Here is a 22,278-nt window from a genome sequence, read left to right on the forward strand (position 1 = left end):
ATTTTTTTTGCGAAGTGGCCCTTTAGATTGGAACTTCCCAGCTAATGCTTGGTCTTGTTTTAATCTAAGAAGACACATTTCGTTAAGATATTTTAAAATATTTATTGATTACAGTCTTTATTTTCTTATAAGCCTCTTCAGAGTTTTTTGAAGGAAGGTTTCTCTCTCTCTCTCAAATCGTAACAGCCACGTCATTGGAATGATAAGATGTTCACTGGTGTATCCCAAATAAGAGTGTTCTACCCTATCAAAAAAACCCTTGAAAACCTTCAGTAAAGCAATTTCATAGAGATTGCTTGGCTAATTGGCTTAACAGTCCATAACCTGTTCTGATAAATTGGCCATTGACAGGTGATAGAAGGATTTATTAGTACTGTACGCTATAATAAGTGGTTTGATATCTCTACTTAATGACAGGCCTCCTAATTACAAGTGCACAGTAGTAATTGTGTTGGTATGTGGGATATTTTGGCAGACTGTGAACCTTTTTATTCTCTTGGCTATTGAAGGCTGGTCATCATCAAAGGTGCAGAGCTGATCTTATGCCATACATGGCACCAGGCATTCAAGAAGTGGAAAAATCAGTCATGAGTTGCCTTTTTACTCAGTGAGATTACCATGAGAGTTAAAAAAGATCTGGCACGAAGTCCCACTGCTGGACAGGAAGCCATGAGTGTAGATCTTGAGTGGAAGCTTCAGTAGCTCAAAGATATCCACACTTTATTAGCTCCCCTTTAAAAGGTTTCCTTTGTCATTTTCAGGGGAAAAGCTATGGCGTAGCAGTGTTGGATATTCACTATTTTATCTGTTTTTTCTGTTTTCTCCTCCTCTCCATTCTTTCTTCTTTGTCTCTCACCTTGTCCACCTTTATTTCTGTTTAACTCTCTCCTTCTTTTGGCTCTGGATTAGTCTGTCTTTTTGTTGGTCTCTCTTTCTTATGTTCCTCATTTTCTTCTGGCTCTTCTAATTTGCCTCCTTTCTTTCTCATCTTTTCTTGTTCCTCTTTTTCTTCTGTATAATTTTATCCTTCCTATTTTCTGCTTCATTCTCTTTTTACTAATTGTTTCCTCTTGCTCACTTTCTTTCTTTTTGTTTTTAATCAAAGCAAGCTCCATGTGTGAAGTGTTCTTGCTATGGGATGCTACTTCATCTGTGCCTGTAGCCCATTGTGGTATTACATGCTGGTGGCAGACCACTAGGTATGCTCATGTCATGTGTGATGAAGACTGATAATGTGTGCAGTCTAACGGTGCATTGTTTATTTCCACTAATGTCCATATTTAACCTTTTCTTGTATTTATCATTAGATGCAGGTACTTCCCTCAAAGACTATTCCATTGCTTGATTACTCTTACTATCAAGAATACTTTTCTCATATTCTAAACTTTTCCTTCCTTAAACTTGGGTCATTGCTTCTTGTCCTACCACATGAGTGGCTGTATGCACTTGTACAGTAGTATTAGGTAATTCACAGAATTTTGATACAGTTTGCTCAAAGAAAGCTGCCAAAGAAAACTGAATAGGGATCCTAACTTTCACGTAGTAGCTATACAGAGGAAATTATTGGTATAGTAGAGTATTGCATATCCTTTATCATTGTGGTAAGTCAATAGGAGAAATGCTCTTGTGTTCATAATGTCACTAATCCTAAATGTTCAAAAACGGTACTCATGTCTTCAGTTTCAGAATCCTTGTGTGAAATATTTAGTACCATAGGAAAGCTAAATTAGTGGTGAGTCAATGTAATTAAGGGAAAGAAAATAATCTCCAAGGTTCTCATTCCCCATGAAACTAATTTCATATCTTATCCTTCATGTGTTTTAAAAATAGTTCCCTGCTAATTCAAGATGCTTGTGTACAGTGTTTGTGAAGTGCACTTCAATTCTATTGAAAGGATGGTAGATTAGGGAGTTATTTTCAATGGATTGATTTTTTTTTTAAAGCTAGACATTCATTTTGACAACATGAGTGAACAAACTGTGCTCTAGAAACCGAGCATCTGACACACATGCTCTAAAGCAGGTGATGAGCCAATAATATTGTGTTAATTTTCAGCTAGACAGTTAATTTGATTTTAAATATAGGGACAGTAGAAGTATTTTTCTCTCCCAAGATTTTTTTCATTATGCTAAGCGATTGATTATACTCCATGCCATTTCTGTTTACCTATTTTACCTCCAGTAGTCTGTTTCTTCTCAGTGACCGTGCCATTGGGAATGCAGATTATTTTTGTTGATTTTTTGCAATGATGGAACCCTCCAGAAAAGACAAGTGGAAAGTATTAATTCATCAAAAATACTGGAGAGCTGCAGCCCTGAATAGCCCCAACATAAGTCTGATGGTGACTCAATGGGAGAGTTACTGTTAACTCCATCAGTATCTCTAGTAGTCCCCTTAAGAGGACTAATGCATGCTTATGACGTGTCTCCTGTTGGCTGCACAGAAGAAAATAAATCTTAAATGTATGTGTGTATGTATTGCCCTTTAACTCCATACATTTTCAACTGACCAAGGAAGGTTGAACATGTAACCCACATGTGGATTTCTTCCTCTTGGACACAGAGGAGTAAGTAATGATGCGAAGCAGGAAGACTGAAAGAGTCGGGGACCATCAGGATTCAGATGTACATTGTACAACACATATGGTATACTGATGCTTGTGTACACACCTATACCAGCAGAGGATCTGTAAGTGTTAAAAAAGCAAGTACATAGGCTAATTAATAAATTAATTTCTAGAGAGAAGTCAGAGGAAGGACTTCAGTCTGGGTCGGCAGCATTCCCAGATGAGGTAGTGAAGCTACTCCAATTACAAGAGACTCTCTGATTTATTACTTGCAGGTCCTAACATTAGTTTAAGAGGATCCAAACTGTGTGGTTGTATCCTGCTCTCTGAAATCGCTGAGGAGTTCTATGCGAAAAGTTACTGCTAGGCTGTGGCCCTGTAGGTTTCGTGAAAGGAGGAGACCATCAGCTGGTATTCCTGAGAGCAGGTTAAAATAACCTGTTATCTTTAGTGGAAAGCTGCTTTTTATTCATTGATCAAAGAAAATGGTGAAAATAATTGGCAAAATGACTCAAGGGAGGGGAAAAGTAGAATTGAGGAGTATTAGTAGTAAGTTGATTCTTAAATCTTTCATATACTTTATGTGCTGTAAAGAACAAGCCTTCCGTTTTTTCCTGAGAAAAGCCCTGATGCTATCTCAGTAATTGAAAATAATCTTCTAAAGTTGCTCTTTAACTAGACTTACACAATTCCCTTTTAAATCACCTGTTATCTTTCAGTGGATTTTGCAGTAAATGTTGCTGCGTGCACTTGGACGGTGTGGTCCTGTATAACAAACAAGACTAAGTGCATTCTACTCATGACTCCAAGCAGAGTGTTTCTAGCCCAATTACAGTGGCTCCTGGCAGTGCTGCTGTAATTGAAGGTGCCTGTTGGTGTTTCCATTATAAATTGTGTTTATGAGGGTACTTGGATGGCACCAGGCAGAAGCTTGACAGTCTTTTCAGTAAGGCAAATTTTTCCTTCACTTAAAAAAAAAAAAAAAAAAAGAGAGAGAGAGACTTAAATTGGGAAAACAATGTTGACTTCTAGAATATAAAAACATTTCCCCCATTTTTAGGCACTTTTTAGTCACAACACAAAGCTGTTATATAATGTACATGGTTACAATTTATTTAACTGTGTAAACTACGTCCACAGACTTTGTCTGTTTTAATGACACAAATCCTTCTATTTAAAACAGGGCTGGGAAACACACAAAAGGTATGCAGTTATCTCCATCAAGCAATCTGCATGTACTCTCCTCTTTGAGAAAACAGGAATAATTGAGTTGCCTAAGTTAAGTGCCTCTGGGCAACGTTAATTTATGGGCTTCTCACTTATGAGAAATATTGCCAGATGAATTCCTCCGATTTTCAATAACACTGAACAATCCCTCTAGACATCACTCAGTAGTCATATCCATCACAAGCCATATTTATGCACATTAAATATCCTGTCCTTGCTCACTGCATGATGACCACTATTAAATCTAGTTTTATTTATTAGTCATTTTTGGATAGGGGTCAAGAAGGGATAAAACACAAACTGATTAAATTGGGCCACGTTTCAAAAAAAATGCTATAAGGCTGTTTTCTCAACAAAATGCCCAGTAAATTTCCTTTCAGGCTGTGTAGAAATGCTGGTAGTGGCAGGGGTTTTGGAGGAGGACGATCTCATTTACAACTCTCTCACTTTAGACCCTGCTTAGAGTCATAGCCCTGGATCCACAAAGGGACTTAGGCATTGCAACATTCAAGGAGAGGGAGGGGGAGAGAGAGAATGTGACTGACTCTATAGTGTGGTATCTAGGGCACACTTATCTGGGAGGTGGGACATCCAGGGTCCAGATTTCCTGCTCCCATGACTAATTAAGTAAAAAAGTAGAACAGCATCCACAGGAAAGATTGTAAGAGACCCACATGAGTATATGCCTTAAATTAGTGATTAAAGCACTCTCCTAAGAGGTGAGGACCGTGTTCATATCCTTTCCTCCTGATTGAACCTGTTTTCCCCACATCCTGAGTGACTGCTCTAATCACCAGGCTAAAAGTTTTAAGGGAGGCACCACCAGCACTTCCTCTGGATGGATTTTGAATGGTTCCTGATCTGGAAGGTGTGCTCAGAGCAAGTCTACTGAATTGGGCCCCTCAGGTGAGATAGGAGAGGGGGAGCACCTATCTTCATCTGGTTTGAGGATCCCATTGGGGCTTAGGCATGAGATGTGTTTCTGGATGCCTAGAGTGAGGCATTGTGCACATGCTCAGTGGCAGAAACTGAGGCTCCTTTACAGTGAAAATTTTAGGTGCTGAGGGATTATAGGTGCCTACAGGGTTATGTGGCAGCCAAGCAGGGGGATTTGAGGATCTCAGTAGTGCCTACATTTTGGATTTAGACACCTAAAATGGGGAATTAGGTGCCTAAGTCCTGTGGTGGATCTGGGCCACAGGGCATGATTCAAAGCCCACTGAAGTCAATGGTGGGAGTCTTTCAACTGACCTTCCAAAGCCGTGTCTGCCGAAGTCTGAAGAGGGACTGAAGCAATGGTTTTGAGAGGCATAAACTGGATCTATAAATCTCAATGGGGCATTAATTCCAAACCACAATGATGTGAAAACAAAGGTAGAGTTTAACTATGACACTGCTTGTCAAAGTGCGGGAGACTTGGGAGGGACAGTCATGTGAGGAAGCGCTAAACAATCTAATTGCATGTTTTCTTATTTTGCTTCTCATGTTGGCGGAGCTTGTTTATAGGAGTTGCTTGGGAGATTTCTCTTCCAGTTTGACATCTGATTTGCCTTCATATTTATAAATAATTTTACTTTTTGCACCATACTTCTTGGGCTTGTGGAAAAGCTTTGACAGCAGTGTCTCCATAAAATAGAATAAATAGCCCCCATTACTAACAAATTAACATTTTTGTAAAAGCTCTTTCCAAAAAACTATTGCATATCACTGTTTTAGTAATAATGGGTTTTCAAGCATATGCATTCTAGGACATGATTGTGTGTGCAGGAATAAGTGTATGCACACAAATTGCAGATGTATGCATTGGGAATTTGCACACAAAAATCAGGTGTGCACAAAGCCATGTGCACACACATTTGAGAAGTTGGGCCAATAATATTTTGCATTTCTATATGATCTATAAATCTTTGGAATCCTATGATAAAATCATGTAAATTTTTTTCACAACAAAGAGATTTTTTTTAATATCATATTCAATTTTATACAAAAAATATTTAGATCTCAGTCCTGTATGAACTGTGGTCCCCCACCACTCAAAAGAGACCCCATCCAAATTTCGGAGTGTCCTTGACATATTTTAAAAACACAAGAACATAAGTAAACATACAGAAATTAAAAATGGACCAAAGCAACACTACTTCTTACTACATTTCATTTGCTCATCAGTCATGTAACCAATATGGCTTAAAACCCACATTGCAGTTTTCATCAGATATATTCCATCCTCTGTTGCCTCAGTCCTCCACCAATGATTGTTCGGCAGATGGTCTTTGCAGCATGTCACAAAGTCAACAAATATTAATGTATTCCAGCTCAAATGGAACATTGGGGGAGAAAACAGTCATGAATAGTAGTATGAGAAAGAGACAAGAAATGGAATATACTCAGAAAGGTTTTACATTTTAAAAAAAACAGCCTGTTTTCCATTTGTATGGGAAGTGTACTGAGTGTTAGCATTTTACATATTCTGGGGTGGGAGGAACAGTAAAATTCTGAAGTGTTCTGCTGGAAGAACAACCATTCAACCTTCTAAGACTTATATTTGTCATAATACCTTGTTCCAACTTATTATTTATCTTTTGATATATAAAAGCTCATTGCTTCATCTCTCACAGTATATAAAAAATACGTAACTTACTCTCCAACACTGAAATTTTTTTGAAAGACTCACATCACTCAGCTATATGCCACATCCATAAACACACTGTCAGGCAGTAGTCTGAGAGAAGAGGGATGGGGGCATGGGAAGTGGGGTGTGCATACATGTTTCCCCCACCTCATAGGAAAGCAAGTAATTTTATGTTGGGTCTGTAATTCTCCCAGCAGAGCAGTGACTCTCAGGTGACCACAGCAGTATCTGTTCATGCACATCTCTTGTCCAATGTATTCTATGAACCCTTCTGTTCTATTTGTAATACGTCTATACAGCATTTACTAGAAAAGTTTTGAGCACAGTCCTGAATTGGTACCGTTGATACACAAGATTTTAACTCTTCATAATGTTAAAGCACAAAATAATAGACGGACATACATATAATGTGGTCAGAACACTGCTATACTTGTGCAGACTCTGGCTCATATAATGGCTCCTTAGGAGCGGTTACCAGCTTGAGTAACAGCTTGAAAGTTAGATTAGTGTTGAGGCTGCTCTAAATTACCCAGGTTTGAATTGGTCCCTGTGCAGTCCCCCGATTAGGGGCAGTATAAAGGTGGGACTCAGGGATCCCCTTCTCTAGTTTCTATGTTGAGTGAAGCTCAGCCAACCCAGGCATTGAGCGCAATATTCCCAAATAAGAGATTTGAGAACTTCAGTCAGAACACACTTATGATCTTCTGGATAGGTCTTGTTTAGTCTCATCTCAGACAGATGTTTCTTCTGTGCCTTTCTCTAAATGAGAAACTACTTATATTAAACCAGAGATCAGCAACCTTTGGCATGTGGCCCGTCAGGGAAATCTGCGGGTGGGCTGGTATGGTTTGTTTACCTGAAGTGTTCGCAGGTTCAGCTGATTGCAGCTCCCACTAGGCACGGTTCACTGTTCCAGGCCAATGGGGGCTGCGGGAAGCAGCCAGCACATCCCTTGGCCCATGCCGCTTCCCGCAGCCCCCATTGGCCTGGAACAATGAACCATGGCCATTGGGAGCTGCAATCGGCCGAACCTGCGGGCCCAGCAGGTAAACAAACTGTCTTGGTCCGCCAGCGGATTTCCCTGACGGGCCGCATGCCAAAGGTTGCCGATCCCTGTACTAAACTATCTGTTCAACCTTATGTTTAGCTGTTACACTTTGAGTACCTTTTCTAGACCTGAAGAAGAGCTCTGTGTACCTTGAAAGCTTGTCTCTCTCTTGAGAAATTTGCCCAATACAACATATTACCTCACCCACCTTGTTTCTCTAAATGATTCAGAGTAAGATCTCAGGATCTAGAATAAGTTTTTATGGGAATCATAAAGCTTCCTTTGCTTTATTAGTTTATTATTTGTAGTTAGTGAAATCTTGTTTGATGTTTCTGATTTTTTTTTTAATTTTGTCTTGTGTCATGGGTTTAAAATAAAGATAGATACAAAATTGGAATATGGACGAACGTGGTTCCTGTTGTATTAATTTCAATGAAATAAATGGGCCAAAGGTGTTAACATCACCAAGGCACTGTCCAACATAAAACAGTGTTAAGGAAGGCCCAGGGTTTAATATATAGAGACCTCAGCCTGCTTAGTACCATGGCAGACACACCATTGAAAATCCTTTTAATTTTTTTTAAAGATACAGAAAAGAAGGGAAAAAAAACAGTTGAAGCATTTTGAAATGTGAAGTATTAAGTAAGGCTTTCATTTTAACTACATCCCTTGTTCCCTTTCCCTTTAGCTGTAGAGAATTTTTAGAAGGAACCCCCCCCACCCATTTCTCCCTGTTTGACAGTCTCTTGGGTGGTAATAATGGTCCCTTTGGGGAAGAAGAGAAAAATTTAGTTGAGATGGGTGAAGATGTCATTGCTGCAGTTACTGTTAAAGTCCAGTCTTAGAAGGAATACTCCCCACCCTTGTTTGACAGTCTCTTAGATGGTATTAAAGATGGTAATAAGTGTCATCCCATGTGGTATTTGGGATTAAGCTGGAGCCAGTAAGGGTGGTTATGTCACCTGGGTCCCTCTCTCTCTGGCCCAGTCCGGATCAGGATGATGGAGGCCCAGGGTCCCAGGAAATGGTGGGGGTGGAACTATGACAGTGAAGCTCGCTTCAGTCATCTTTGTCTGTTCTTCCTGATTGTTCTTTTTGTTCTTTCATACTTTCCCCACAAAATCCCATTCTTTTAAGGACCCCCAAAGGGAGTGATAGGTGGAATAGCCCATCCCCTTATTATTTTGTCCACCAATTAGGCTTAATATCTGACATGGCAATTTTGGCTCATTAACTTCCAGTTTCTTATCTCCTGCTTTTTAACCAGTATAATTTCAACACAGTTTTTTAATCTATTCAGCTTGGCCTTTTTGTTTAGATTAATCAATTATTCTTTTTCCCTTTCATATCTTTTCCCATCAGCATTTTGTTATTATAGGTTATTGTAACCTCTTGTAAACTTTTACATACTTTTTACAGTTGAGATCACAAGTTGGATAAATTTGTAGGCCCCCTGCTGAGTTTGAAAATTATGGGCTTGGTTCTTCGTGTTTCAACTTGCGTTTCAAGGACAACATGATCAGGATCAGTATGTTAACCAGATCAACACATTAGTCTGGGAGGTTGTTACTGTGGCAGAAAAAAGACTAATGGTGCAACTTCATTTTTATTATCTGTGCATGTTGTTCTACTTCCATAAATAATATGAATGGGACAATTATCCTAGGGGATATAAATTTTCATCTTTACCTCTAGAAAGGTCACTGATAATTGTGGCTTAACTTTTTGGAGAAGATGTCTTCAGATCTGCCTCTGCGTGTTCATTTTCCACAGATCTGCATGCATGGGGCATCAAAAAGTGTGCACAGTAGAAAACTATTGTCTGAAATAGTGCTGCTTTTTTAGTATACAGTAAAAGCTTTGTTATCCGGTATGTTGGGGGGATTTGCGGGTGCCGGTTAGTCAAAAATTCCGGTTAACTAAGAGTTATACTTACCAATGGAGGGAGGGAGTTTGGGTGCAGGAGGGGGCCCAGGGCTGGGGTGTGGGAGGGAGTGCAGGGTGCAGGCTCTGGGAGGGAGTTTGGGTGCGGGAGGGGGCTTGGGGCAGGGGCACTGCAGGAGTTTGGGGGTTCTGGATCTGGGCGGTGCTCACCTCAAGCGGCTCCCTGGAAATAGCAACATGTCCCTGCTGCTCCTAGGTGGAGGCACAGCCAGGCAACTCTGCACGCTGCCTCTGCCTGCAGGCGCCACCCCCGCAGCTCCCATTGGCCAATGGGAGCTGCGGAGCCAGCGCTTGGGGTGGGTGGGGACAGTGCACAGAGTCCCCATGGCTGTTCCTCTATCTAGGAGCAGCAGGGACATATTGCCGCTTCCGGGGAGTCCGGTAGGGAGCCTGCCAGCCCCGCGCCAACTGGACTTTTGGGAGATATCAGAAATGCCAGTTTCTAGAGCTTTCTGGTTGGTAAAGTGCCAGATAACACTGCTTTTACTGTATTTTGAGAAGAGAGGGAGGATGAGGACAGTCTTTTATTTTAAATTTTCCCCAGATTGCTGCTCCCTCCAGCTCCCCCTAAACCAGAATTTCTTTTAAGACAACAGATCATGGTGACTCTCCTTTGGCTGAGGAAGATTGGATAGTACTCCGTCAACACTGCTCAGAGATTGGAGTCCAAATATTTTCATTTTGGGTTCATCCAGGGGCGGCTCCAGGCACCAGCGCAGCAAGCGTGTGCCTGGGGTAGCAAACTGGGGCGGGGGGCGGGGGAAGGGCAGCGTGCTGGTCGCTGTGAGGGCGGGAGTCTGGCAGCCTTCAGTGGTGTTTCTGTGGGAGGTCTGCTGGTCCCGCCGTTTCGGCGGTGGGTGTGCCGTAGGCACGGGACTGGCAGATCACCCGCAGAACTGCTGCCAAATCTGCGGGACTGGGGCAGACTTCCTGCAGAAACGCCGCCGAAGGCTGCCTGACTGCCACGCTTCGGGTGGCAAATAACATAGAACTGCCCCAGGGTTCATCAATGTTTTTTGGTAAAGAATCATGGGCTGTCAACATCAAAATGTATTAAGGAGCTCACTGTAAGAGAGCAGAATGATGGTATTCCTTCTTTCAAGATACGTTTTTCAGATGAGATCCAAAAAATGTGGTTTGTTTGAGTTTTCAGCTATGATATGTATTGCAGTGAAATAAATCACTCTGACTTTGTTTGAAATTCCTGATTGTTTACATATGGGTACAAATCCCACCTGCATGCCCTACAAAATATGCATTATCATGCCCCAAGACAGATTTTCAGGAAAATCTTAAGTCAATTTTAAATAAATATAAAGAATCAAGTGTTTGGTATCTACTAGGCTACATTTTTCACATAGTTATATCTGTATAATCCCATTGGAGTTGCCTGGGTGAAACTGAAGGGAGAATTTGACCTACTGTTTCTTTTATAGGTTAAGGAAATAATGTCTCTGGTTATTTTTTAAATTAGATTAAAACACACTGATTATCAGGTGAGGAGAGAATCTAGTTTTCCTCCTGGGAAGTAGGTGGGTTCTCCTTCGGCTACTCTATTAACATACTTACTGTATTACTATTACTTTTTAACCCAGCAGGGTATTTCTGTGGCTACTTTACTTTGCTGTAATCCATTCAATAGATATTCATCTCTATTCACCTGTGTTAAAAATCAGACTCCGAAGAATGTTAAGAGATGGTTTTGCTTTTAGAACACTTTGTTATACTCATGCTTGATATGATTATGCCAATGAGTGATTTGTCATTTGTTTATTTCAGAAGCTCATTTGGAAAGGGTGGAAACTGGTGCAAAAAATACAATATCTGATTCAAATCCATTTCCTTAAGCAAATGTAAGATATTTACCTTAAGAATTTTTTTAATGGATGTTGATTCATAGTATTGATTTTTGATTTGTGCTTTCAACTATTCCAAACACCTGAATCACCAGGAATTAGAATACATACTTTATTTATAATAAAGGGTGAATCTATTCTTTTACTTTTTCACCTAACACCAAATGATAGCTATTTGTACTTGTCAGGTACTAAATAGGGATGTAAAATGTTAAGCGGTTAACCGGTAAGCATTAGTCTTACCAGTTAACCGCCTTAACCGTTAATCCTTGGGCTGACTGGCCTGCTGGCCCCAGCGGCCCCACACCGGCTGGCCCAATGACCCCAGTGGCCCCATGCCACAGCCCGAGCCCCAGCCATGCTGGCCCCAGCCGCCTACTTGGTTAACCATTTAAATGAAATATTTTTTAATAATGTAAATGGTTAACTTTTTAAACGGTATTTACATCCCTAGTACTAAATATGAATCTGAAATTAATGCCCTGTAGACCTTGTTAGTTCCCGCTCTGTCTGTGAGATCTGAAATCCCTTAGCAAGTGTGCATTTGCCAGTAACTAAGGCTTCCATAGTGTAAAATCCATTAATCAGCTGTTTGTGTAGCTCCACTATGCGGTAGAGCCAACAGGGGATAAAAATCTGGACTGTCACTTCTTGGAATCACAAACACTAGCAAAGACAGCCAATGCATTTGGTGAGAGTGTGTGTATGTATATGTAAGAGGCCACCATAAGCCCACGTCTCACTAAAAAGGCTGTTTGCGGTGTCCAAGTCTAATATGGCCAACTGACTGCATGACTTATACAGAAATTTGTGCTATATACTGTTCATTTCTTTGATGTTGGTGGGGAAAATAGGAGGCAGCACAGCTCTTCTAAACCACGGAGGGGATAAAAACCACCTTTTACGCAGCCTCCCTCAAAACCCCCTCCTTCCTGTCCAAATTTTAATTACTCCTTACTAGTTTAGAACTGTTTGCCAACTGTTTGCCTGCTCGATCCCAGCTTCCAAAAGAAATGGACAACTGTCAATCTCTTATCTGTTTGTAGGTGCCATCAGATAGTTAAATATCTAAATGCCTTTACTTAACACCTGCATTTTTTTCTTTAAACAGTTTCTCCCTTCACATTGATTATGGACATACTGCACAGTTGGAGAGGTTTGGAGATGAGCACAGAGAATGAGTAAGGGCATGGAAAAACTCTCAGATGAAGATTGATTGAGAAGCCTGGAAATGTTTCCTTTAGAAAAGAGATAAATAAGAATGGACATGATAAAAGTGTACAAAGTAATGAATAGAGAAGGCAGATCAGGAACTTCTTTCTAGTCACCCTGTCTTGTAACACAAAACTAGAGATACCATTCAATGAAATTGGAAGGTAGCAAATTCAAAACTGACAAAAGGAATTTTTTTTCCAAACAATTAACCAGTGGAGCTCCTTGTCACAGGGTTCTAGGCCAAGAGCCTAGCACGCTTCAGAAAGTATAGAGACATTAATATGGACGAGAAAAATATCTAGGGTTGTTATAGTAAAGGTTAACAATTTAGTATCCCTTTTGTTTGATGGCCTAAGCTGACCTCTAATTATTGAGGGTTTGGAGGAAACTTTAGAGACAGACTATCCCATGACCGCCTGCTGCCACTGCTGGAGACAAAACACTGGACTAGATGGAACACTGGTCTAATTGAGTATCACAATTCTTGTGTTCCTTTGAGGGTGCTAATTTGGAAGACTTCTTTAAAACTTTAGCCCAAAAAGGTTTAAATATTAAACCTAACTTCAACATAAAACTAATTTGTGAGTAAGCTTTCTCATGTTTCTTTCTCTGAATTCCTTAGGAGAACACTGCCTTCTCTCTGGCTAGCTTGTAATATTGTTGATAATTCATAAATACTAATATGCTGTTTAGCTATGATTTATATTGCAAACTTTGACTCATCACATTCCTTAAGCAGTTAAGCACCAAGGAGAGTGGTTACATGCTTTAGGTTGGGTTCAAGGTCAGTGCTAAATTTATCTTGTTTAGGTCTCTGTCTCATATTGTTGGCAAGAGTTGATTGGTCCATAATGGGTGAAAGCAGAATACTGTATAATAGTGCTTGGAGTGCTACAGACCCCCATGATCTGATTTGGATATGGATAGAGACATATTTAATATTTTTAAATGAAATAAATACTGCTGGGAATTGTGTGGTTACAGGAGATATAGATTGGAGGACAAACTTACCCTGGCGAGCCGCGTGCCAGAGGTTGCCGACCCCTGACTTACGTGAATACTATGCAACAGTTTTTAATAAGGCTAATGAGGATATTAGGGGTAGTGGCAGGGTGGTTAATGGAAATAAGGCTATGGAAGTAGAAATTACAACATCTGAGCTGGAAGTCCAACTCAAACAGCTTACTGGGACCAAATCAGGAGGCCTGGATAAGCTCCATCCAAGAATATTAAAGGAACTGGCACTTGAAATTGCAAGACCAATAGCAGGGATTTTTAATGAATATGACCCCCAAGTTTACATACCCTATGACTAGAGGATTGCTGATATACTACCTATTTTTAAGAAAGGGGGGAAAAGTGGTCAAGGACATTATAGGCCTCTTTGTTTGACCTCAGTTGTATGTAATGTCTTGGAACAAATTTTGAAAGATGAAGTAGTTAAGGAAATACAGGTAAATGGTAATTGAGGTAAAATACATGGTTTTATAATAGGTAGATTATGCCAGACCAACCTAATCTCTGAGAAGATAACTGGCTTTTTAGAAAAAGGAAATTCAGTCAATTTTATCTACTTGGATTTCAGTAAGGCATTTGATACATTTCCACATGGGAAATTATTAATTACATTGGAAAGGATGGAGATTAATATGAGAATTGAAAGGTGGAAAAGGAACTGGTTAAAAGGAAGACTACAACGGGTCATACTGAAAGGGGAACTGCCCGGCTGGAGGGAAGTTACTAGTGGAATTCCTCAGGGATTGGTCTTGGGACCAATCTTATTTAGCATTTTCATTAATGACCCTTGGCACAAAAAATGGGACTATGCTAATAAAATTTGCAGATGTCACAAAGTTGGGAAGTATCGCCAATACGGAGGAGGATCAGAATATCCTACAAGAAGATTTGGACATCCTTGAAAACTAGAGGAATAGAAATGGGATGAAATTTAATAGTGCAAAGTGCAAGGTCATGCACTTAGTGATTACAAGAAGATTTTTTGCTATAAGTTGGAAGTGACAGAGGAGAGAAAAACCTGGGTGTACTGATTGATCACAGGATGACTATGAGCCACCAATGTGATGTGGCCGTGAAAAAGGCTAATGCAATTCTAGGAGGCATCAGGCAAGGTATTTCCAGTGGAGCTAGGGAAGTGTTAGTACCGTTATACAATATACTGGTGAGAACTCATCTGGAATACTATGTATGATTCTGGTTTCCCATGTTTAAGAAAGATGAATTCAAACTGGAACAGGTGCAGAGAAGGGCTAATAGGATGATCGGAGGAATGGAAAACTTACCTTATGAAAGGAGACTCAAAGAGCTTGGCTTGTTTAGCCTAACCAAAAGAAGGCTGAGGAGAGATGATTGCTCTCTATAAATACATCAGAGGGATAAGTACCAGGGATGGAGAGAAGTTATTTAAGTAAGCACGAATGTGGATGCAAGAACAAATGTCTATAAACTGGCCATCAACAAATTTAGGCTTGAAATTAGGAGAAGGTTACTAACCGTCAAAGGAGTGAAGTTCTGGAATGGCCTTCTAAGGGTAGCAGTGGGAGCAAAATGCCTAATTGGCTTCAACACTTATCTTGATAAATTTATGGAGGGGATGGTATTATGAGACTGCCTACAGTGGCATGTAGCTGATCTGCGATTGCTAGAAGCAAATATCTCCAATGGCTGGTGATGGAACACTAGATGGGAGGGCTTTGAGTTATTACAGAGAAATTCTTTTCCAGGTGTCTAGCTGGTTGGTCTTGCTCCAGGTTCAGCTGTTCGCCATATTTGAGGTCGGGAAAGAATTTTCACCGCAGTCAGATTGGCAGAGACCCTGGGGGCTTTTCACCTTTCTCTGCAGCCTGGGACATGTCACCTGCAGGTTTAAACTAGTCTAAATGGTGGATACTCTGTAACATGAAGTCTTTAAATCATGATTTGAGGACTTCGGTAACTCAGCCAGAGGTTAGGGGTCTATTACAGGAGTCGGTGGGTGAGGTTCTGTGGCCTGCAATGTGCAGGAAATCAGACTAGATGATCAGTTCTGGTGAGTGGTGCAAGTAAAATCAATTTCTTACCGGTACCGGGGAGGACCAGCTAAGTGGGGGGGGGCATGAAACCTTCCCACATGACTCTCCATGTGACTCCTCACTGCCCTGCCCCCAGCCTGGGGCCCCCACGCTCTCCCTGTCCCTTCCCCATGATCCATCCCATGTTACCCAGTGAGGGATGGAACTCTGCACCGGAGACTTTGGGACAGGGCTCTCCCAGGAACCGCAGCGGGGAAAGGAACAGAAGGAAGGACGAAGATGCAGCTCTGTGCATGGAAGGGCAGGGGGCAGAGCTCAGATTTCTGCCCCTTTCCCAGCCTCGCCTCCCCAGCCTGTCATCCTGCTGCTGTTGTAGTACACAGACGGAGAAGACGCAGCTGGTGTGGGGCTGCCCAGTGGCTCCATGTTCTGCTCCTCTCCCTGCTACAGTTCTGGAGAGCCTTGCTATGGTGAAGTGGATGCTGATTTCTATCCACAGATATCCGCATCTGCAGATCAGTGCCGTAACAAGGGCGAGGCAAGTGAGGCACTTGCCTCGGGCGTGCAAAGCGGAGGGGTGCAGCTCTACCATGATCGGTGGCCCTGAGTCCCTCTCGGAGGGAAGGGCCTTCTGCCGAATTGCTACCGCCGCTTCATTCATTCTTCGGCGGCAATTCGGCGGTGGGTCCTTCTCTCCGAGAGGGACTCAGGGACCCGCCACCGAATTGCCATCAAAGAATGAATGAAACAGTGGTGGCAATTCGGCGGCAGGTCCTTCCCTCCGACAGGGACTCAGGGACTTGCCGCCAAAGAGCCTGGAGCTGGCCCTTGCCTCAGGCGCAAAAATTCCTTGTTACGGCTCAGCTGCGGATAGAAATTTATATCTGGTCAGGGCTATGAATGCTTTTAGCCTGCCCATACCTAAGGCCACCCTGATCTGTTCAAGACAGTTGATTGATCGCTGCTTGCCTGTGGTCTCATCGTGATGGTTGAGGAGCACCATGTGCTCCTCCAGTTCAGGCTGCTCTGGTCCCCACATTTCCCTTTCATATTTGAAATCCCCTGACTGGCAAAGTGACCCACATATCTCCTGGTGACAGCCCACCATGACATTTAACTCTGAATTCTGCTGGGACAACTGCCTCCTGACTTCCAAACTTGAACCTTTGCCTGGGCTCCAGAAACAGAGAGAGGTGCTCAGGCAACAGAGCAGGCTTCTCTGCTGTGAGGGTCAGCCATCACTCTTCCCATGAAGTACCAGGAATGTTCACGTCTTCAGAAAACAAAGCACAGACACACTGCCCCCTCACCAGCAATATGACCATCTGAATGACTTACAATCTGGAGCAAGATTCTGTTTGGCCAAATATACTCTGTGTCAGAATCCAAATTAGCTGCTCTTCAGAATTATATCCACCAGGATCTTGAAAAAAGTTTTATCCAGCATTCCACCTTCCTGTCCAGGGCCTCTGTCCTCTTGACCGCAGCTCTGGACTGCCCCCAGCCAGCTTTGGTCAATGGGTATTACAGTTACACAGCATTCAATTTTTTTCTCTGTTTCTTGCAATCAAAGAAGTACTCAGACTTCACGTTTATTTCAGGTAGCCTGAACCATGTCTTGCTATTAATTAAGATCTGCAGAGTTAATCTGAGATGGTTTAAATAAGGATTGAAACTAAGTGCAACAGACCCCATCTTTGGGCTAGTAGGCGCTTCAGAGACACTTACAAACCCTTCTGCAAATCTTTTTTTTTGGGGGGGGATTTTTCTTGTTTTTTTTACTGCTTATTAGTGTTCCTTAATAAACAAACATATGAGGCATCAAATGTCAGAATCAAAATGTTCCCTTGCTCTAGATTTTACTAAATTAGGCTATTTATTTAAAGGGATAATTTAACTAATTATAAAGGACTTATTACTAAGGTTGGAGGAACTAAGTTAGGGATCTAGGGGGGTTTCAGGAGAGTTGTCAGAGGAGTTCAAAGAGAGAGGTAAGGAGAGAGAGTAGGGAGAGGAATCGAGCAGATCTAGAGAAGAGGATTAGAGCAGAAGAGGAAGAGAAGATGAAGAGAAAAAAAGAAGAAAGAAAAAGAGAAAAAGGCAAGGAAGGGAAAGAAAAGGAAAATGGGAGAGATCAGAGAGGCAAGAGAAAGGAATGAAAAGCAGGAAGCTGAGAGAAAGGCAAAGCGACGAGGGGATGGGACTAAAGGAGAGGGGATTAAAAATAATTAAAAAGAAAACTTTAAGAAAAAGAAGAAAGAAGAAAAAAAAAAAAGAAAAGGAAAAGAGGAGATTAAACGGAGTGGAGATAAGGGAATAATATAAAAGAGAATTCTTTGAGGCTAATAATGAATGGCTAAATCTGGATGGAGGGAATGAGGATAATGAAGGAGGAAGGGTAGAAGGGAGAGGGAATATGGAGAAGAGGTGAGGGGGGGTAGAAACGAACTTGAAAACTGTAGAAAGGGGACGGGGAGGAAGAGAATAATAAAAATATAATCGGATAATCTATATTGGATAATATTATCTTTAATAAATCCCTAAATAATAAATAAACCGACTAACTGGATGGGAAATAAATATAAAATTAAAATGGGGGAAAAAAAAAGTGGAAAAAGATAAGTAAAAAAAGATTAGGATTATATAAATAAAAAGTATGGAAAAACAAAAAAAGAAAAAAAAGTCATGAAAAAGAGAGTGGAGAATGAAAAGAGAGCATGTGATGGTGAGGCATGGGATGGAGATGATTAGGGAGAAATTTGCCAAGAGAATCAACTTGTAGAAAAGATTTTTCTTCTTGAGAAGAGTCAGATTTTTTCTCATAGGATTTTTTTTATATATCATTATCTGGATTTCAGATCTGATATTTGTACTGGAAATTTGGAAAGAATGGGGAGTTAAATGAAAAAAAAAAGGGAAAAAAAAGAAAATCCAAAGGGGGAAAGAGAGGAGTTAAAGGGGAGGGAGGAGGGGAGGGGACTGGAGGGGGGGAGGGGGGGAGGGGAGAGGGTTGAGTGGGGATTTTATTTTTTTTTGGGTCTGATTTCTGGGAAATCTTCTGATGCTGATGACCAAAAGTTGAGATGGGGCTGGGAAGGAAGTTGGGGAGGAGAAACAGGGAGGGGGGATTATTGGGGAGAGGAGGAGACAAGGAGATCGGAGGGGGAGATAGATAGGATGATTGGTAAATGGATGATAGTGTGGTAGATGAAAGTGTTAGAGAAGTATAAGTACAAGATTTTATGCATTTAGGGAAGAACTTTGGTTAAGTTAAAGGAGGAGAGGGGGAGGAGGAGGAGGGAGGAGGAGAGGGAGGAGGATGGAGAAGAGATGATGATTGGATGGTAATAAAATGTAATTAATATTTGGGTTGCATGATTATAGGTATTTTTAATAGGGATATGAGGTAGGAGGAGGAGGTAGTAGTAGTATAGAGATAGGATCAGGTTGAGTATTATTTGTTAGTGAGTGTTTGTGCAGTTTTGGTGGATGAGTTTGAACTAAGATAGAAACAAACAAGAACAGGAAGAAAGGAGAGAAGAAGATGAGATGAGAGAAGAAGAAGGAGAGAATGGAAGGGAGAGGAGAGAAGGTTTTTTGAGGAGAAAAAAGAGGGATAAGATAGAGAGATGGATAAGAACTTATATATATCAGAGGAAATAATAGGGAGGAAGGAGAGAAATTATTTCAGCTCAGTGCTAAGGTGGGAGACGAAGAAACGACAGATATAACTGTGTCAATAGGATTTCTCAGGAAAAAATAGAGGTAAGGTTTCTAACCATCAGGAGTAAGAATGGAACAAACAATACTGGAAACACAGGGGGGGGAGAAACCTCCATGACTTTAAGATAAGATAAGTTTATTTTTTATGGGATAATATGATATAGGAGAGGGCTTAGTCAATAGGTCAATTAAAGTACCACACTGGTAACACAACTGGTCAATGGTATGGTATGATGATATTTTATCAGATTTTTTTTGAGAGAGTCTTGCCCGCATGCTCGGGGTTCAGGGTTCCATATTGGGTGGGGGGAAGGAATTTTTCCTCAGGGGAGGAAGGAAGATGGCTGTGGTTTTTTTTTTTTCTCCTCCGGGAAAGGGGGGGGGCGCGCTTGCTGGAGTGGGTGGTGGACATGGTGTGCCTGCATCTTGCAGGAGGTCAGACTAGATGATCATAATGGTCCCTTCTGATCTTGAATTCTATGATTCTATGATTCTATGATTCTAACCTGCCCTCTTTGGACAAGGGTATTGAGAAAGTGACACAGAGTTGACTGGCAGTATTTAAGATTTCAGATTTCTTTATTCTCTGTTGACCTGGCTCAGGTCTGTGTATGACACACAGATAGCATTGCTCTTGTTGGTTGATGAACCCCTCCTAGAAATGGATAAAGGTCATTTGTCCATGTTTACTCAAAAGCTGTTTATACATATACAATGCCTTTGACAGTGCTCTTTGTTGAACTGATTGCTGATCTTGACATGGATGGAAAGGAATATTTTTGAGTGTGTGTTCCTTCCTCTCAGAGGGATCCCAGAAGGTGAAGTTGAATAATTATCCACACTAAGATATTTTTATCTTGAGCAGTTCTGCTAGGTAGGTTCTGTTCTAGCACCACTGCTGCTTAATGTCTCTGTAAGGGAGCTGGTTTGGGGCTATGGTGCGCTTAGTATGCTGATGATGTGCCAGTCTGCCTTCTTTTCATTAGATCCAGATGGTAACTGTCCAGTGCTTGAGGGAGATAGAGACTTGGACATAGGTTAACTGACAGAACTCAGTCCAGATAATTTGAAGATGCTGATGGTTGGATTCTGGAAACAACTACAATGTTTGGCGAAGATATACCTTTTCTCTTCTTCAGCACTCTCCACCTCCAGCTTTTGAAAATGTTTGTCCACTCTTTCTTAAGGGGCTTGGCATTCCAAGTTTATTTTATGGACTCCTGATTGTTATATATGGCTTTGGTGGTAAAGAGTGCACATTTTCATCTGTGCAATGACTATGAACGTTTCTTTTGGATTTGGTCCTTACCACAGTTATCCATCTTGTCATGTCCAGATTGGATTGCTGCAATGGGCTGCTCATGGGGCTATACTTCTAGGCCACTTGGAAACTTCAGCTGGTCCAGAATATGACAGCTTGGTTACTTTGTGGGATCAGCTGTAGAGATCAATAGATTACTCTAGCTTCATGTTCTTTCTGGTTTCAATTCAAGGCACTTCATACTGAACGGTGAGTCAGACCATAAATACCTCACAGGCCACTGATCTCTCATGCATCTCTGCAACATAAGTGTTTTTATTGTGCCAGTCACCGTAGTGTCTAGATACCACATACAAGAATTAGACTCTGCCGTACTCATAGAAGGACCATGTTTTCTCCACCCCACCCATGGAGGAAATGTTTATTCCATAGATTGTGTTCCTTAAGGGAGAGATGTGTTGCTTGCCAATTATGAGGTTTTCGTTTAATTTCTATTATGGTAAGGCCTCTGCAAACAGATTTGTTGCATTGTCTTTTAAAGAAGGAAATACATGCACTCATCCCTCCTGACCTTCTGCAGTAGGAGTGCACATCTAGCCAACGTGGGCCTGTGTTCTTCAAACTGCATTGTCCCAGTTGATAATGGGATTCTTAAAGTAGTGTAAAGAGAATAGGTTTTTTTTCGGTAGTCAGACCACAGCCCTCAAATTTCATCCAGTAGTAGATTGGGAGCTGGTTTAATGCACACAGCACTAGTATGATTATTTTCCCTCCTCTACCCCTCAACTGATGGGTCCACTTTGGAGACATGTGGCTGCATGTTTTATAAGTTAGTTTCCACTGTATGTAGAAAGCTGGTAATAGAGAACATTGCAGCACCTCTTTGTAGAAGTGACAAAGGAATAGATCACTGAGGTCAGGATCTGCCTCTGATGGAAGCAGGTGAAATCCTGTCTTATGGAGGTGGTGGGGAAAAATATTTCTGGCCACTGTTGCAACTAAGGTGTCCAACCATACAGATGTATATGAATCTGAACATGCACCTAGAGGTATAGCATCTAATTCAAAGCACAGGTAGAAATACTCCAGTTGACCTCAGTAGACTTTGGATTCAGCCCATAATGAACACTTTTGAATTCTGAAAAATAAATAAATAAAAGTAACTTAAGCAGAGGACCTTTTAAGAAGTTAATTTTCATGCATGTGTAGTTTGTCATCTTGGTTGGCCCATGTCAAAACTCTCAGACGAAATGGAATTAAAGGATTATTATTATTATGAAGCGATTTGTAAATGAGTTAATGAAAACATTACTTTGCTATACATGTCATTGAGTATGGGTCATTAAACAGGGTGGTAAACATCTTTTGATACATCTTTCTTTAGTAGGCAATTTGCAATCTATTTTCGTTGCCATGTATATGTAGGAAGAGGGGTAGAAATAAACAGTAATTAAAATAACTTCTTTTCCTGCGGGATTTTCCTCCTTCATTCTTCTTATGAACTTGCTATATTATATTTCCTTAGCTTTTAAGCATTTTATAGTGGTGTATTTGCTTGTGTTGTTGGGCTCTGTATCATTTTATTTTAAAACCTTTTTTTTCAAGGATATATGACCTTAAAATAAACATAAAAAATACTTCCCGAGGTCCAAACCTAATCATCCAAGATCATCCTGGAAATAATGCCTTAGGTATAGGGTTGCCAATTTTGGTAAGACATATTCCTGGAGGTTGCATCACATTACATAATCTTTAATTAAAGATTAATCTTTAATTCCTG

General features: G+C 41.0%; 1 protein-coding gene across 10 annotated transcripts in view; it reads left to right on the plus strand.

Annotated features, from left to right (window-relative positions):
• The window catches only part of ENOX1 (ecto-NOX disulfide-thiol exchanger 1), a 521,099-nt gene that overhangs the window by 45,100 nt on the left and 453,721 nt on the right, over positions 1–22,278 (plus strand). Inside the window, exons 1-2 of one of the 10 annotated variants that reach the window (XM_039485164.1) lie at positions 11,212–11,267; positions 12,382–12,451. The exons of 7 other annotated variants lie outside the window; for them this stretch is intronic. The gene's annotated coding sequence lies outside the window, so the exon portion shown is untranslated. Of the gene's footprint in view, positions 1–11,211; positions 11,268–12,381; positions 12,452–22,278 lie in introns of those variants that run through there. 2 more of the 10 variants (XM_039485148.1, XM_039485185.1) reach the window with 2 other exon arrangements.

This window comes from Mauremys reevesii, linkage group 1, assembly GCF_016161935.1.
Source record: "Mauremys reevesii isolate NIE-2019 linkage group 1, ASM1616193v1, whole genome shotgun sequence".
Lineage (NCBI taxonomy): Eukaryota > Metazoa > Chordata > Testudines > Geoemydidae > Mauremys > Mauremys reevesii.